Genomic DNA, 18,303 nt, shown 5'->3' with positions numbered 1-18,303 from the left:
TGGTGGCTTCCGATGCTTGGCACCAGCACTTAATTGTCAACACCAGCTCTTGTGACAGTCTGCCACAAGGTGCCGCTGTCAGGTTAATTTACAGATGACCACAAAAACAGTTAATTACTTATTCAATATACATAAAAATGTGGTACTACCTGCAGTCCAAGCCATTAATATAGCTTTGGGGGCCTCAAATAGTCTGTATTGTCACACTTGTAGGAGTGTGATAGTTAGTAGTTGTGTTGTTACTATCATTGGCAGCATGGCAGGGGCAATGTGGAATGCAAGCTGCAGTTGCTTCCTGACGAAAGCCCTGGCACTTCATTTTTTTACAAATTAAGCACGGTGACAACATGCCACAATGGGTACCAGACGTTTATCATTCATGCATTATATCCATTGATTCATTCAGTCAGGCAATAGTTCTCGGCTGCAATTCGTTTATTTTTGCAATTTACCAGAATTTCCACTTTAAGTCCTGTGACTGTGGAATAATAATGAGTGAATGTGTCAAATCTCAGTTTACCAAGTGCATGTGTAAATAATACTGTTCTTCTACCGGAAATTATAATTTGAAATTAAATAAAATAATAACCATTATCCTTTAAAAATGTACAGTGGGTGTATTTTCATTCTCTGCAATACCTGGTGGTTTATGCACCACCATGTGACTCTAGGCAGACATGCAACTGCGATTTTTGTTGTACTAGCGAATTAATAACCCACCTTAGATTTTTATATAGTTTCATAATAAAAAACCATTGCCATCTCTTCCTTTTCATTGATATAAGTTTTAGACGGAACTGCTGTTTAATGTACTATTTAGATATGCTATTAGAGTGTGATGACAAAAAAACTTGCGTCATCCTGTTTGAAAATGTGGTAAGAATGAACAAGTATTTTAAGGATACCTTTTCTTCTGACTTTGAACATCTTTTTTCATCTGTCAACTCAATAAACCTTATCCGGCAGTTAAAAAAACAGCCAAAAAAATGAAAATTAATAAAGTAAATAAAACAGAGCGTAAGAACATTACATCGAGTCCTTATAATACACTCAAAATAAAATCAATGGTCCGGTAGGGTATAAAACTAAATTATTTCTAGTACATGACGCTTGTTCTACAATTCATAGCATTCTGGATTAAAAAAACAAAATTGAAACATACTTAAAATCGTACATCCAATTAAATTCATGATTAGAACGATATCTAATACATAGCACTTTTCCTCCAGTTAATGGCTTTCAAAATAAAAAGAGCAATGTTAAAACATACCTGATGGTCACTTGGTGTAAGGAAGAACTTGGGGGCTTCTTCATGAGTTCCCATATTCTGTGCAACAAACAATGGTCCAAATAGTATTAGTCATCTGTCAAAGTAAATAATTACAGTAACTCTCTGTTTGACAAAGTCACAGGGCACTCGGTGTTTGTGAAAGAGCACACCTGATCAGTTGTCTGAACTCAGCAACAAGACAGTTTTCAGGTCTCGCCTAGTGTTGCAGCACGCATGCGTTGCTGGCGTAGCGAGATTTATTGGGGTAAAAGTATTTTTGAAGAAGGACTTCTGATCCCGCCCATGTTTTCAATTGGTCAATGTCCATATTTATTTAAAACCCTGCATTTCGATTGCTCTGTAGGCTTTTTGGTTACCGCCCTGTGGCTTTTTTGTACACGCCCTTGGGACACCGAGTCTACGGTTTCCTTCAGTTTTATTGCTTTTCTATTATCTGATGGGGCATGTTAAGGGAAGGTTCAGGGAGAGTTCAGCAAGCTGAAGCTCCGTCATGCTGCCGTCATGCCTGCAGCACGTGCCACTCCGGCTCTCTGATTGGGCCTGTAGTGACAGATCACGCGCCTGGAACAGCTCCCTGTCCCGATCTGGCTCGTCTGCTTCACCATCACCCTCTCTTAAGTAACTCCGCTGCCTACTGTTGGAAAGCGAAACTCATCCACTCTCTTTCGGTCAGCTCCATTAGAGAAGTGCACAGGCTGAAGAACCAATCTGAGAGAAGTGAAGCAAACGAAGCTGAAGAAGGCATCATCATCGCCTCACCCCTGCTCTTTCGTAAACCAGGCTCTCTGGATCTAATCCATTTTCCAGCCATTTCTCTCCTGTCCACAACAGAGAAAGCTATTTAGTATTTAGGCGTCTCCCAGATTCCCGCCGGCATCCATACGCAGCGCCTAAGTGGAGCCAATGTAGCGCTGGGTCTGGGAAGGGGACACAACAAGATGGTGGGTAGGTGTCTGACGGCTGGAAAGGGGGCCCATGGCACCTGTATTTCACGCCCTCGGGTGTTTGTAGTCGCCCCAATGATTTGCTTGGCACATACAGACTCTGTGGCGCCTGGGCTGTAGTGCAGGTGTGTGTCACTTCACTGTGCTTTGGGGTTGCCTGCCCACTGGCTGGAAGGGTGCTAGTGTCCGACTCCCTTTTCTAAATATACGTAATACGTTTGCTATGTTTTTCAACTAATGTAGTCCTGCTCAATAAACTTGGGGCAGTGGGAGGGGCAGCCTGTCAAACGAACCAAAATAGGGCAGAACAAAGAAACAATGTGCAAACGCCTAAAAACTGGGGGGTGTCAGAGTTCTGAAAAGCAGCCCCTGTGGGCGGTGGAAGGGGTTCCTCTGCGTTACTGTCACTTGTAGCTGTTTTCCCTACATTAACTGTGCGCTGGCAGTGAGCAGTGGTGCAGAGTCTGGAGTCTCGGCTCCACGTGCAGCACGGTGTGCTCTTGGGCACTGGACTCCAAAGTCCTTTTATAAGAGTGAATTTTAACCATCGCTTGCTTATGCAAATGGCCCTCATGATTTCCTGCACCCCGAACCATTTCTTTTTCTGTCAACCTCGGAGCCCTGCTATTACAACAGGCCGTGGGCTCTTCCTAGGCACCTCACACACAGCTCCTCCAGGCCGCAGAACAGATTGGCTGGGATGTGTGAAATCCTCTTGGGCAGAGGGGTCTGTCTACTGTGTGTGTTCGGTGTGTCTGCTGTGTGGGTGGGTGTCTGTTTATTGGGTAAGTGGGTCGGTTGGTGTCTGCTGTGTGTGGTGTGACTGCTGTTTGGGTGGGTGGGTGTCTGCTGTACGTGTGCTCTATATGTTTTTCAGTCTGCTGTGTGTGCACCGCGCACTCTTTCAGCGTTGGGGGACCGGTCCGATGGATCCCTCTCCTCCGCTCCACGGGATTTATGGCTGTTCTTAAAGTCTGGTGGGTGGATGCCTGCCAGGCTGCCACTGCCCCGTCTGTTCTTGGTGTATACAGGACAGAAGGGCCTGTGCTTTCCCTCGGGAGACACCCCCTCCCCTCCCCTCCCCTCCCCAGGAACATTAATGGGCCAGCACTCTTGAGGGAAAGCCTTGGCTTGTGTAAATTACCCGTATGGCCAGATTTATAGCGCTGTGCTCCATTTTTGTCATCCTTTCTGGCCCCCTCACCCACTTCACAACCAACCATAAACTTCCACTACTGAAGTCCACGTGTCTGCTGAATAGCCTACCTTCTAAGAGGCTCTCGCGATATAAAAACTGTACTTTCGTTATGTTACCAATTATTCTGTAGCGCTAAATTCGGTAAGGATGGTAATCCTTGTTTCCCTTCACTTTTGATCAATTTGCAGTTTTTTATTGCTGTGTTATATAATACGGATGTTAACGTCTGAAAGGGAGCGTGCTTTGTAGTGTAGAAGGGAGTATGTTCTGCTCTTCAGGGGCCTAACTAAGATTCTGTTTTTGTGGTTTTTAGAACAGTTGTTTATAAACAGAGTAACAGAGTGATCAGTACAGTATTTGCTGGAAGTGGGGTTCTCATGGAAGCTTGCAGTTAGGTGTACTTCACATTTTCTGCACTGTCACCCTGCGACCTGTGCCTCGGTTTCGGAAAGAGGCTCTGCTCACTGGCTCGAGCTGGATTCTCATAGAAATTGACACCGAGTGCGTTTTTACGTGTGACGTTTCTCTTTACAAAGATAATGGTGCGCTCAGTCATCACCTAAACACAAACCCTCCTCATCTTCCTTCTTCTCACCAACCAGTGCTTAATTAGAGCTGGGTTGTTCCGTAAGCACAGAAAATGTCCCAAAACCATTGTTTGGAAGTAGAAATTATAAAATAACAAAAAACTGCTATTATTTGAATAAGGTGCGCACCTCATTGCCCTCTCCACTCTGCACTATTGATAGCTGAGCCACTGGTCCAAATATACAGTAACCGCGCACTTAAAATACAATCTTAATGGCCTTTTAAGCGAGTTTCGTGAAATAGCTCCACTGGGAGAAACAGCTGTCCATTCTGGATTTGTTGGGTGCGCAGCAAACAGTGACGGGAACATGCTGATGAGCTTTGCGGGGGTCAACAGGGGGTAAAAGATATTGTCATTTACAACGCCATTACTTAATTAATGCTTCACGAAGGGGGGGGGGGGGAAATGTCAATGCCAATAGCTCAAAACATTGTCATTGCGGGACCTATTGCATTGTAAATGCTTGTTTATTTTGCCACAATTTCGTCTTGACAGAGACAGCTGTGAAACAACTCACAAATGTGTGGTTATTCCTATGATCTGCAGTGATGAAGGTGTAAGAAACATAAGACCTGTTCACAGGGCTCTCTTCTCAGAATGTCTACTGTGGTTGTCAATGTTCACAAAGACTCTGTTGATCACGGCTGGCTGGCCCCATTGGGAGCGTATCCTGAATGAATAGCCTATAAGAGGTCTGACGTTAAGCTTGACTACTTGATAACGCCTGGAAATGTTTATGCATCCTGCCAAGCAGGACCAGCCTTTAGCATGGGCGAGTCGGCCCAGGCCCAGGGCGCCAATATTCTGAGGGGCGCATGGAGCTGTGGGGCATATGTATCAACATCTCCATTTGCGATTCTCAAATAGCGATTTTTTGAGAATCGCTATTTGAGAATTGCAAAACGGGATGTATTTAAAATTTTGCGATTTCTTAAAATTCCTTAATTGCGATTAGCAAATTGCGAAATCGCAATTAAGGAATACCTTCCCATTCCTTCCTATGGGCCAGGAGGCCCATAGCAATGAATGGGAAGTCCTTCTCAATTTGCGAATCGCTATTTGCTAATCGCAAATTGAGAATATTTTCAAAGGTGCAAGGGTGTCATGATGACACCCTGATGCACCCCTGAAATCAGTATGTGTGCACATATGGCGCACATACATACCCTAAGGGCATGTATGTGCACCACATGGCACTTTGAAATATGCAAAAAAGTGCATATTTCAAAGAAATCGCAATTTACCACCAACTTGAAGTTGGTGGTAATTTGCGATTTCTTAAGGAGAAATCGCACAACTTGGGTGCGTGTTACATTGCATTTAAGAAATCGCAATTTGCGATTTCTTAAATGGTTACGCAAACTTGAGAAATCGCAAATTTAGCGATTCCTTAAGATTGCGAGGCTGAAATGCCTCATACATCTCCTTTTGCGATTTTGTATTCGCAAACGCTGTTTTTTTGCGATTCGCAGCGTTTGCGAATACAAAATCTTTTGATACATATGCCCCTGTGTGCCTACAGGTTATGCCAGCAGCAGCGCCCTTCTCATCTTGCTCCAGCCTTGTCCGTGTCCCTGCCAGTTTATTTCTGTAGGACTTGCCTGTTTAAAGTGGTTTTAGTCCTTCATTATCATACGGCCGGCGATGTTTTAACACCCGTTTAGTCCCCTTCCTTGCCCTCCCGTCACCCGCTAACCCCTGATGGCAAACTTCACCGAAACCATCTTCTACGTGAGGCTGCTAAACTAGCCATATTTAGGTGAGCTGGGGGAGGTCCAGGCATGTTTGTGTTCAGGGGCCAGTCCCTGCTCATCCAGGTGCTGACCAGTGGACATGAAAGGGACCCCCTGCTGCCTCATTTAATTCACTACCATCAGCAAGGGTGCCAAATGTCTCTCCGCCCATGCCAGGGTGCTATCTTAGCAAAGGTGCTCTGCTGCCAAGATGCCCTGTGTCATGTGACACAATGAACCTCTCCATAACACAGCGCTCTCTGATCCGTTTTTCTCAGCGCTTGCTGTGTAACCTCCCACTCTCAATGTGGAAAGTGTAAATAACACACTCACACAGATCATGAACTGAATGGAGCTAAAACTTGATTCTCTTGTGAATGATATAGCGCAACTAAGACAAGATCTCTCTACCCAAGCTAAATTATTCCACCATTGCATTTCCGTAAATGATAACCTGCCTGCACACACAGGTCCGCCTTTGGCCGTAAGACGCTTCCCTTGGCCCTCCACTCCCTTGTCTCGTCTGTCACATAGACCACACTGTGCTCTCTGCCGCCTATCCGAACCTGAAGCTGATGCTCTCAGCAAATCTTACCTCGCAAAGACCCAGACCAGGGTTCCAAGAAACCCCTCCACAATCCCTGTAATTGTGAGCACAAATACAATCCTTACAATTATTACCGAGCCAAGACCCCCCCCCGCACAAATCACAACCATTCAAACACTACATTCCACTAAAGATAACCCCTGCACTCTCCCATGCATGCTCCTCAACTGTCGATCAGCAGTCCAACACGCCACTGATATTGTAGAATCTATACTCAGCGAAGAAATTGATATTGCTTTCCTCACGGAATCATGGCTTAATGACTACTCTACCCCCATACTTGACCTGCTGACTCGACCTGGGTACTCCATCATTAGACACGACAGACCTAATGAACAGGTGGTGGTCTAGCCATAATTCACAAAGCAGGAATAAATCTTTCCACTTTAATTACCCCAGAATACTCGACTTTTGCATACCTTGGAGTTAAACTTAAAAGCAAAGGCTCCCCTCCTATCAACTTTCACACCATTTACCACCCCCCTGGCGATCGCTGAAGAGTTATCTGTCCTCAGTTCTCCTTAACTGACATGAAAAATGTGTTCTTGGGAGATTTCAACATCCATTGGAACAACTCTGAAGACACCGCAGTCCGGCTACTAGCAAACCTTCTCGAAATAAATGACCTTAAACAACTCTGCAATGAACCAACACACATCAAAGGCTCCACTCTAGATGCTATTATCACTAATTATGAACTGGTCTCGCTCAGTTCCATTTCACCCATTGACTGGTCTGACCACCATCGCATCCTGTTCAATATCAATACCCGGGTCAGACCCCACCTAGACTTAACAATTAACTCTAAGCAGTGGACTAGAAACCTCAAACAAATCTCAATCACTGAACTTGAACCCAAGATTCGTGATCAACTACAACATCACCCCCTCACACTTACCGCAGATGATCTCACCACAAACTATAACACAGCGATGTCGGAAGTTCTTGACCAAATGGCACCACCCAAACTAAAACAACCCAGACCAATCAAAACAAAATCTTGGTTTAATCCAGATCTCAACAACGAGAGAAGACAACTCAGACAGGCTGAAAGGCAGTGGAGACAAAACCCATCGACAATCCACCTAGCACTATTTAGAACTACATGGCTGTCTTATAAAAAACACATTTTGAGAGAAAAAGCCTCTTTCTTCCGCAACCAACTAGACCGTGCAAGGAATAGACCCAGATAGCTCTTCAACATTGTCAAACATCAAACTGCATCCTCACCCTATCATGAAATAATCGCCACCAATGAACGCTGTGAAGAAATTGCAAGCTTTTTCATGGACAAAGTTACAAAAATTGAGCAATCCTTCTTACAAGCGACTTATCTACCCGCCGTCCCAACCATCCTCACCAACCCACCTCCTTCCCCGACAGCTCCACCCCCTGAACACACTAATGATCGAATGGCTCTAAAAGATACTTACAGCAACCATTATAGCACCCAACTGAAAAACAATCTTAACTGGTCTGACTTCAAACCCATGACCGAAAGTGAAGTCTCCAATATTATCGTGAAATTAAAGCCCACTTCACACACGAAAGATCCCCTCCCATCCAAGATTGTGCAAAATATCAACCACATCATTGCCCCGTACTGGACAAAAATAAGCAATGCATCACTCACCTCAGGCTGTGTCCCGGACTCCCTCCAACTTGGCCAAATCACACCCATTCTCAAAAACCCCAAGGCTGTCCCTAATGATCTCAACAACCTCAGACCTATCTTCAACCTCCCGTCCCTAGCCAAAGCTTTGGAAAAATGTGTCTAAAAGCAACTTAACAATCATATAGGGGATTTCAACCTCCTTGACACCTTCCAATCAGGGTTCAGGAAAGGCTGCAGCACTGAAACTGCCATGCTTAATATCTCAGATGACATCCACAGACCCTTAGACAATGGTGACGCATGCCTACTCATTCTACTTGACTTATCAGTGGCCTTTGATACCGTAAATCCCCCAGCCTTACTTGAATCACTGAAGATCCGCTCTGGTATAAATGGGACAGTCTTAAAACGGTTCACTTCATACCTACAATCGGCAACAGATTAAAATCAACTCCTGCTTATCGAATCCCACACGTGTCACACTTGGTGTGCCCCAGAGCTCAATTCTCTCCCCTTCCCTTTTTAACCTCTTCATGGAACCCCTTACAATCATCCTGAATCAAGCAAGGATCAAATACTACCTATATGGTGATGACACCCAGCTCTATTACAAAATCAAATCACCTAGTTACATCCTACATCTCAACGCCACTCTGAGCAAGATACAATCTTGGTTCAACTCTAATCACTTAAAGCTAAACCCCAACAAAACAGAAATCATTCTTTTCTTCCCTAAAAGCAACCACCTACCTATCCACGAATGGCTCAGTGACCTCAATGCATTAAATTCTTTTCTCACTCTATCCAACTCAGCAAAATCCCTAGGCTTCATCCTGGACAACAACGTCATTGAAGGATCACATCAAAAACCCAGGCAAAGGGGCGCTTTACACACTTAAACACCTCAAGAAAATTAAACCATTCATTCCCTCTGATGATTTCAAGATGGTGGTCCAATCACTCGTCCTCTCCAAACTGGACGATGGAAATGCCATCCTCACAGGGATGCCGAAAACCCACCTCGCCCCCCTTAGATCAGTTCTAAACATGGCGGCCCGGCTCATAACAGGTATTAAACGGTTTGAACACATCACACCACTCTCAAGGTTCTCAGTTGGCTTCCTATCAAAGGAAGATGTACTTTCAAGACTGCCTGCATCACCCACAAAGCCCTTCACTCACATACCCCTACCTACTTAGACAGCAAGCTCACGAAAGCTGGAAAAACCAGAACTTTGAGAAGTTCCAACTCACTCCTTCTTGTACCTCCCAAACTAAAAAGGAAATCAACCCAGACTCGCTCTTTCTCTGGAAATGCACCCAGCATATGGAACTCATTACCTAGAGAACTACGATGCAACCCTCCCTTCTCTCGTTTCAAAAGTGACCTGAAACTCCTCCTCCTCAAGAAATACTTTAACACCTAAGCATTCTGAACATTGTTAATTATTTCTCTTTATAGGTCTCGGCCCTCTGTTATAGTCAGTTGTTGTTTTGTTTCTGCTGTTTAGTAGGTGTTTCTTTCCCTTAATTTTACTCTGTTCTTATTGCCATTACGGTTAATCTATGCTCATTGCCTAAATTATTGTTTATTTTTGTGTGTGTTTCTAAAAATCAAATGTCTCACATCTTCTGGTAAGCTACCTGATTATATGGTGTTCTTCGATCATGTAAAGCGCTCTGATACCCTCGGGTCTAGCTAGCGCTATATAAAACCTATAAATAAATAAATTAATTAATGTGTGACATCTTCAGCCAGTCCTGGCATTTTTACCAACAGCACTTTCCATGCTAAGAATCTTGTGTCCATACTTGCAATAATAAAAGCTAACCTACAAGTCACAGAATGGGACGCGCTGTTGGCTACACAGCGAGGCAGCGCTTAATGTGTCAACATGTCCTGGGACATGTATGAGTTTGCTGTGAATGTGTTGTAGTTGCCCCAATAACAATGTGCCAAATCACATATGTGGGCAGCTAGCATGCTTCTCAATGGGAGTTCTTGAATGGAATAGTGTGCATCTGTCACGTGGCCTGTATGGGCACTGTTTCAAAGTTGTGTGAGGCCCAGAGAAAAGCTCTTATGCTTGTATTTTGGTGTGTATTAAATTAAAAAGGAGTGGAAGGTAGTACACTTAAGCATAGATAGTAACCTATGGATAGATAGAAAGTGGCTGAGGGCTTAGTGGCCAATGTGGGAAGTGTTGTGGTGAATTACACTGATGGCAGAGATTACTAATATCACAGCGACAACATAGGCGTAGGTAAAAAGTGTGAGAATAGAATAAACACAGCCATTCCACACTGACTACGAATTAGAGGAAAATAATTGACCAGAGACTAAGGGTGCAGGCCTTGGGGAATACAACCTTTGTTTATGCTATGGCATATTCTTTGTGACGTCTACACACCGGAAGGGTAGAGAACCACCCATACAAATGAGCATTTGACCACACTCCTGATTAGGCGGGTAAGGGTGACCAGACATCCCAGATTTGCTGATCCAATCCTGTTTTAGTTATTTACTTTTAGCTGTCTGTTGCCGTAAAATCTCTTGGGTACAATACAAAACTCTTATAGTGGGCTCAGAGCCAGCTACTTGCTTACTGTTGGTTGGCTTTCTTGTCACTCTCACTTGTTTGCTTCTCATTTGATGGCTTTTTTTTCCCTACCATAGAGCATAGCTTCTTTACCATCATTTTGATTGGATAACATGCATCCTTCCACTGCTCACATTAAGTGAACAATATTTTTATTTTTCTGTCAGCACTCCATCACTCGCCCTCTTGTGCTGCTTCCCCTCTTCCCTCGTCCCCCACCCCCTAGCTCGTCCAATACTATCTTCACTTGCCCCTAGATTTGTTTATTCTTTTCTTTCTTCGGGGCGCAGCCTCAAGCTCCTCTTCTGCTTCCCACTCTTCGGCCCACTCTCCATTGATCCCCCCTTGCTGACCTAAGCACCCCTTCCACTGCCCCCCCCCCACTCCTACTATGGTATCTATTGCATTTTTTGCAAGGCCCAGCAGCTGTTGATTACTGCCAGATTTAAATGGGATTTTTTGATTTACCACTCCAAATTGGCTTCTGTGATTTTGTAATGATAAATTAGAAAAATAAACAGAACAAAGACCACCTCATGAGCTATGTGTATTTATGTGTGATGATGCATGCCTCTCATACTTCCCCTCACTGGCTGCCATCGCATTGTGACACATACTCACATTCACAAATTGGGGGGGGGTTTGTATTTTTTCTTTGCAGCTGCTGTTTAACTTTGGCAAAAAAGCTTCTCTTTTTGCCAATAATTAACAGCATCTGCAATTAGAACTGGCAAAGCCAATAAGTTGAAAAGGAGAGAACTCTTGGTATTGCCAATGCTTGTTCAGTCTCTGTCCCAGCAGATTTTGGTTTCTGTATCACATTTACAGGAGTTTTTAAGTAGTATTTTAGGATGAGAATTCTCTTGTGTATCTGTGCTGGTCTAGTTAGCAGCAGCAATTCAAGTGACACCGATAATGGGGGCTAATATTATTACCTAAAAAATACCAAACTTGGGGGCATATTATCAACGGCCAGCGATAATTATCGCTGGCCGTTCATAGCGATAGAAAAATTATGGCCAGCTATCGCTGAATATTATCGCCATGATAACGCTATATTTACAACGCATAGCGCTATGGCGATAATATTTCAGCGATAGCAGTGTTTTCAATGGAACATCGCTGGTTTTCCAGCGATGTTCCATTGAAAACAGCAATATCATTGCTGATACGACCCTGTGGTCCTATCAGCATATCCATCTCCCTTTAAAAGTATGCCTTAGTCAGGAATTTAACAGGTGTTAAATTCCTGAGTTAAGGCTGAGGTAGCGCACATTTTTTTATCGCTGCACCTCCCTGTTAATATCGCGAAGCTGCCTTCACGATATTAACATGTGTTGTTTTCACAGCCACGCCTCTTTTGCATCTCATTAGCGATGCGAGGCGAGGCTGTGAAAAAACGGGCTCTACATCAAGGAAACACGCGCTAGCGTGTCCTTGATGATATTGCGATATAATTATCGCCGCTTTTCGCCAAAAAACGGACGCTAAAGCGGCGATAATTATATCGCCAGCCCTTGCTAATATGCCCCTTGGGGGCATATCAACAAGGGCTTTATCTCTGCTTTTTTGGCTTTAAAAGCAGAGATAAAACTAGAGCCCTATCAGCAACAGGGTGCTAACACGCAAATTCGCGTGTTAGCACCCTTTTACTCTACGCTTCCCCTTGCATCTCTAATGAGATGCAAAGGGGGCATTCCAGAGTAAAATAATAAGAGAAATGTCGCTAAGCGACATTACTTCTATTATCAAGGATATCGCTAACCCTGTTAGAGATTTAAAAAAAGCAGCGCTAACCACGGTTAGAGCTGCTTTTTTACGTCTGGTATTTTTCTGACTTAGCCATGATATCCTATGTAAGGTGGATATCATGGCTAAGTATGTCTATACCTATCAGCAAGCTATTGCTGGAAATACAGCGATAATCCCACAATTGGCAGCTTGCGCTCTGAATTTTATCGCTTTGGAGATAAACGTTGCTCATAGCACGCTATCTCCGCGAAAAAATTCAGAGTTGGCCGGCGATAATTATCCTCACGCTAAGAGCGCTGAGCGATAATTATCGCCGGCCCTTGCTGATATGCCCCTTGGAACCTTAGCTCATGTGTGCTTAATCTTCTATATTGGTACGGGCAGTCAGTTATGTCGTTCTATATTTCCCCATTTCAGTAAAATTGCAATTCAACTTCTGTGTCAGTATCATGTCCCCGTTATTTGTTTTCAAATTCTGGTCACCTTAGGTCAGAGGTCTTCAAACTTTTTTTTGCTCTGAGCCCCACCTAAGCAAAATGTTTTGAGATCGGGCCCCCCTCTAAAACTTTATGTATAGATTGGGGGAGCGGGAGGGACATGGCTAAGTTCAAGGGGCAGCCCCCCCCAAACAATCAATCACAGAGCTAAATAAACCATATATACAATACTTGTGCCTCAGTTGGTACTGGTACTCTAACAAAACAATAGCGCTCCTGGGTACCATTCAGAAAAAAACCTCAAATGCTCAAAGAGCTAATTAGCTGCCACGTGCAATTAATGCTGTCCACAATGAGTTAAGAATATATCCACTATATGTGTTTTTGAGAACATTTATCAATTTCCTTAGTGCACAATAACAGACACATGAAACACTTGATTCACTGAACATAATAAAAGAAATGCAGTGTCCCCACTGAAATAGAACCACAAGGAAAAGAAAGCAACATCTTTAGACATCGGCAACTTTAACAAGCAAACTAACAACGTGGGGACGTTGAAACTAACAACGTATGACATTGACACTGTTCTGCATTCTGTCCATCACCTGTTGTTTTTGCATTTGTCACCCCGAGTGGGACGGGTATGCTCAGACGTGAGTCCCGTGCTCTCCATTCCACTGGAATCAAGCTATCCTGGCTGAAGAAGGGTGAAACCCCAAACTGGTCCTAGGATGCTTGGTTCCAGTCCAGGGAGGGCCTGGCTTGGCAGTTCAGGCTCGACTGTTCCTATGAGGCACAGGGTCAAGACTGGTTTGCATATGGCTGGGTTAAAACTGGAATGGCATTGTGAGCAAAAAAACGATGGATTTAGGCCCAGATCTCTGTACTGGGGTGAATGTATGACACTGTTCTGCATTCTGTCCATCAACTGTTGTTTTTGCATTTGTCACCCTGAGTGGGACGGGTATGCTCAGACGTGAGTCCCGTGCTCTCTATGCCACTGGAATCAAGCTATCCTGGCTGAAGAGGGGTGAAACCCCGAAACCGGTCCTAGGATGCTTGGTTGCAGTCCAGGGAGGACCTGGCTTGGCAGTTCGGGCTGGACTGTTCCCATGAGGCACAGGGTCAAGACTGATTTGCATATGGCTGTCTTGTTAATGCTGCGTCAGGCAGGTGCAGAGTTTTGACGCAGCATGGGCCTAAAAGTGACTGAGTGAAATCTTGTAGATTTCACTCAGCCACTTTTAGGAGGCGTTCCTGCGCCGGAACACCCCCCTTGCGCAGGAACGCCTACATGTGGCACAGGGCTTTACAACGTGACGCATCTCCCAGATGCGTCATGTTGTAAGTACCCCGTACCATGGCGCAGGATTTGCGCCGCCGCTGCGTCACAAAAGTGACGCAAGGGCGGCGTAAATGAGGTGCAAGGGGCTTGTAAATCTGCCCCTTACTTTTTTTCTTTTTAAGCAACCTCCTTGACCCTGCCAGCACATTTACTGACCCCTGCCCTCATTGTACTCCGGAATAAATGAAGACAGTCTGGAAATGCAGCAAATAAAGATCGCTGCACTTCCAGGCCGTCTTCATTTACATGCATCAGCAGAGGTATTCATGCCCCCGTGGGAACCCATCCACGCCCCCCCACAGTTTGAAGACCTCTGCTTTAGGTGGAGGACTCCTGATTGTTTTAGTTTTATCTTGCTTATAACTTCCTCCACTCCACAGCAAGTAAATTGGGTAATTCAAATCCACAATTTGTTTTCCTCCTAAACCCCATCTTTAGGTGGCCCGAAATATTGATATGTAAGTTATAGAACCATCACTGGTAAGTAGGGCTCAGCAAAATATTTCTTTCTCTTCTGAGAAACGTAAAAGTGAATTCAGATGGTGATAACATTCTAAGAAATTCACTTCTCATATAAGAAAAATATGTCCACAGACCGAGACCTGCCCAGTTTAGGTTGATAGTGATGGAGCAGGTAAAACTAAATTTTGTATTCCTTCTCTATTTTGCATGAAAATACTAATGGAGTAATCAATTTACATATTAACCTGTATTAACTGTGTGCCGTGGTATAACTAACCAACAGTGCACCTTGATAAACTTGAATTACACGCGGGACCAAATGCTAATTGCATGGCAGAAGTGCTTGGATTTGGAAATTGTTACCGATTATTTTAGAAATTCATTATAAAAGGGGAACTGTAGGAGAGGGGAGGCGGAAGTTAGTGCGTTCCAGAGGGGTGTCTCGAACTTGCGTGACCGATTTGCTTGCACGATTGCCTGGTCCTTTGGAGATCTTTGGGACTGTGTCGTGCCGAGGGAAAAGAACTTTTCCGAACTAATTTGGATATTAGCCTGCATTCAATTGGGACGATTTCACCTGAAGAATTTGGTTTATGCAGGGCTAACAGGATATCAAGAAATTAGGTAAATATAAATGTGATGCTAATTGTGCTGATTAATCAAATTTGAACTGTGTTGACAAAATGATGATTATGCAAATGAAAGCAAATATTAATTAGATGAACTAAACATTGATTAACAGAAACTGAGTTTGTGATTCTTTAAGTAAGGCATTAAATAAAGATTCCGAAGCTTTAATGTGTTTTAGCTGGTCTAAATCACCATCAACCAGTCCAACTAATTGGTCCGTCGACCAAGTGGTGGAGTGCCTTGATGTTAAGGTTAGGATTCTAGAGGAACAGATGTAAATATGTACATATTGTAACAAATTTCCTTCCCTATAGGTAATAAGGTACCCCCACATGTCCAGCGATTCTCATCCTCCTGTGTGCAGATTCGAGTAAGACGTATGAGTGTTGGTGTTATGGGCCCCACCAATGAATGTATGCGTGAATGAGTTTGTGCGATGACGGGTCTGTGACGCAGGGAGGATATGTAAATTTGCCCTTTTCCCGCTGGATCAATAGTATGGTCTCCATAGAGAAACAAGATTCAAAAGGACCACACAAACTGCCCAGTTCGTGGGCAGTTTGTTGGTTTTTCCTGGGCTTTGTTGGGACTTGGAGAATATTGGACCTAGCCCTCTCTGCAGGGTCACTCCCAAACATTTTGCATTCACCCCTACTTTTTTTATTTATTCAGATGTGTTGGCATTAGGACTCTGCCAACCAGTGCTAAGATCCTTTTGCTCTCTCTCTGAAATTGGCCAATAACTGAATGGCACATTTAATTTACTTTTACGCCCCTAGTGTATGGTACTGCATGTACCCAGGGCCTGTAACTTAAATGTTACTATTGGGCCTGCAGCACTACAGTATCCCATTAAACCATGTTTCAGGTCTGCTAAGGCAACCTGTAGTGCAGTTTTGAAACTGCCATTTTGATCTGGAAAAATAAACCTTTTGCCAGGCCTAAGCCTTCCTTTTTAATACATACACACCACCCCTAGTGTAGGACCTAAAAGCCAATAGGGCAGAGTATATTGTATTTAGAAGGTAGGACATAGGTTCTTATGTTTTACATGCCTTGTAGTATACTGTAAGACCTGACTCTCCCATTGGAGAACATTAAATTACCTTACTACATTTAATAAGTGCTACCTTTTGAGTAGTAACAGATAGTTATGCCAAGTTTGGACTCAATTGAATTGTAAATTAAAATCCATTTAATGGTAATTATGAACTTTAAGTCGCAATTCTGAAAATGCTACTTTTAGATGTTGGAATATTCTTGCCATAATCATTTGGTGCCTACTGCTTGTGTCCAGGGTCGCATTACTGTGAATGGCTCTGCTGCTGGACTTTGTGTATTACTTTCAGCCAGTGAGACAAAAGGAGACTAAGTGTTGGCAGGATGAGCCATCATGCCAGGGTGGCTGGGGCAGAGCTGTTCCCTGCCCCACATACACTTCAAAGGGCTTGCCTCCAGCATACACAAAGGAACCTGACACTAGTCTTTTGTCACACCAGAATTCTTGCAACCTTGGCATGGGAAGGGAAGACATTTTCAGAACCAGATGTGGCAGTAGCATAGGAAATTCCCCCACTTCAAAGGCTGGCACCAGGTATGATAGTGGCCCTCTTCAGTACATTCCTGGACCTGCGGATATTTCAGAAGGAATGCCTTGTTTTCCAGAGGACTGCCCTGCTGATTGAGGCCTGCCTTGTGATTTTATGTTTTGTTGATTTGTATAATGCACTAATAACCCAAGAGGGTATCCAGGCACTTGGGCAAGTGTGTAGGTGTTCGGTCCCAAGGCGCTTATATGAAGACCCAGGTCTACAGCTTTCTTCAGAACTCAAGAAGTGAGGAGGAGGCTATGATGTGTTGAGGGAGGTTGTTTCGTGTCTTGAGTATGATGTCGGAGAATGACAAACCTCCAATTTAGCTTTTTCAGATGCGGGGATTGTGTACAAGTGAGAGTGAGCAGAGCATGGGTGTCTGGTGGGTAGTGCTTAATTTGTGCCAGTGGTTTCCGGTGCTCAGCAATGGCACTTATTTTACAGTGCCAGTGCTATAGCTTTCATTCATGCAGGCAGCTGCAATGCAGAAACTTTTTCAAAGATGAATGAGGCACCTGTGGTGTGCAGAGGTGACTGCAATTGCATGCATTTCGCTGCCTGTGACAGCCTCTTGGGTACTCTGTTGCTGGGTGCTGAGCTTTACGGGACCACTGGATTTCAGGTGAATCTCTTTCTGCCTCCTCCAGTACCGGCCTTGTTGGTCATCAAACAAAGCATTTTTCTCAAATACTTATTGTTGGAAGGTAAAGAGGACAATTGTTTTTTTCTACAAAGAAGGGCCCCTTGAAAAAAGTTCTGCACATTAAAAGGTTAGTGTCTGTTTGTCAGCAAATGCAGACTTTTTAAAATATTCTATTTTTTAACGTGGAGCCGGTAGATATACTTCTATTCACACACAACATTGTTTTGATAAGAGCATTAGAGCCACAACAAAAACATTTTTTTCTGAGACTTGTCGTACTCTGCCAGGGAATGTCTGGTGGAATAACCATAGTTTTATCAAAAACTATTACGACGATGAAATGCTATGTCAAAAGGTCCAATTTGACTTCACCTAGAGGGACAGAGAGCGAGACTCCTGGTCATAGATGGGCATTTTGTACGCTGCACAAGTTTTACACAATAAAAAGCATTGCTTTTGTTAATGCTCCTTCAGACAAGGCACTGGACTGGAGCCTAGAACAAAGACATTTGCACATTATTCAAAATGCATGCTAGGGGGCATTTTCCAACTCTCACTCTCACAATGTCTATCATGTGTTTTATCACTGCAAGAAGAACAGGAAGCGCAGTGATGCCATCCAAATGGTGTCCGGCGCTATACAAATGAAATGACCTTTTTGTTGTTCTCGCAGAGGCCCGATCCTCCAAGGAGAGCAGCGTGGTGGTAAATGAAATGTCAACCTTGCATTCGGCAGGGCTGGTAGCAAGATTCTGTGATAACTTTGAGACCCAGCACTCATTTTTTTACAAATGAAGTACTGCTGGTGGGTTGGTAAAAGTGTATTCGGCTAGTTAGGTATTCTTATCCTGTGTTATGTAGG

General features: G+C 43.9%; 1 long non-coding RNA gene across 1 annotated transcript in view; it reads right to left on the bottom strand.

Moving 5' to 3' along the window:
- LOC146830413 (uncharacterized) overlaps window positions 1-18,303 on the bottom strand; it is a 45,267-nt gene that overhangs the window by 20,647 nt on the left and 6,317 nt on the right. The window contains exon 2 of the long non-coding RNA XR_014961423.1: window positions 1,271-1,327. This is a non-coding gene — a long non-coding RNA (uncharacterized LOC146830413). The remainder of the gene's footprint in view (window positions 1-1,270; window positions 1,328-18,303) is intronic.

This window comes from Triturus cristatus, chromosome 5_1 (assembly GCF_964204655.1).
Source record: "Triturus cristatus chromosome 5_1, aTriCri1.1, whole genome shotgun sequence".
NCBI classification, from domain to species: Eukaryota; Metazoa; Chordata; class Amphibia; order Caudata; family Salamandridae; genus Triturus; species Triturus cristatus.
The sequence above is the reverse complement of the archived record's forward strand: the minus strand, read 5'-3'. Positions and strand labels throughout refer to the sequence as shown.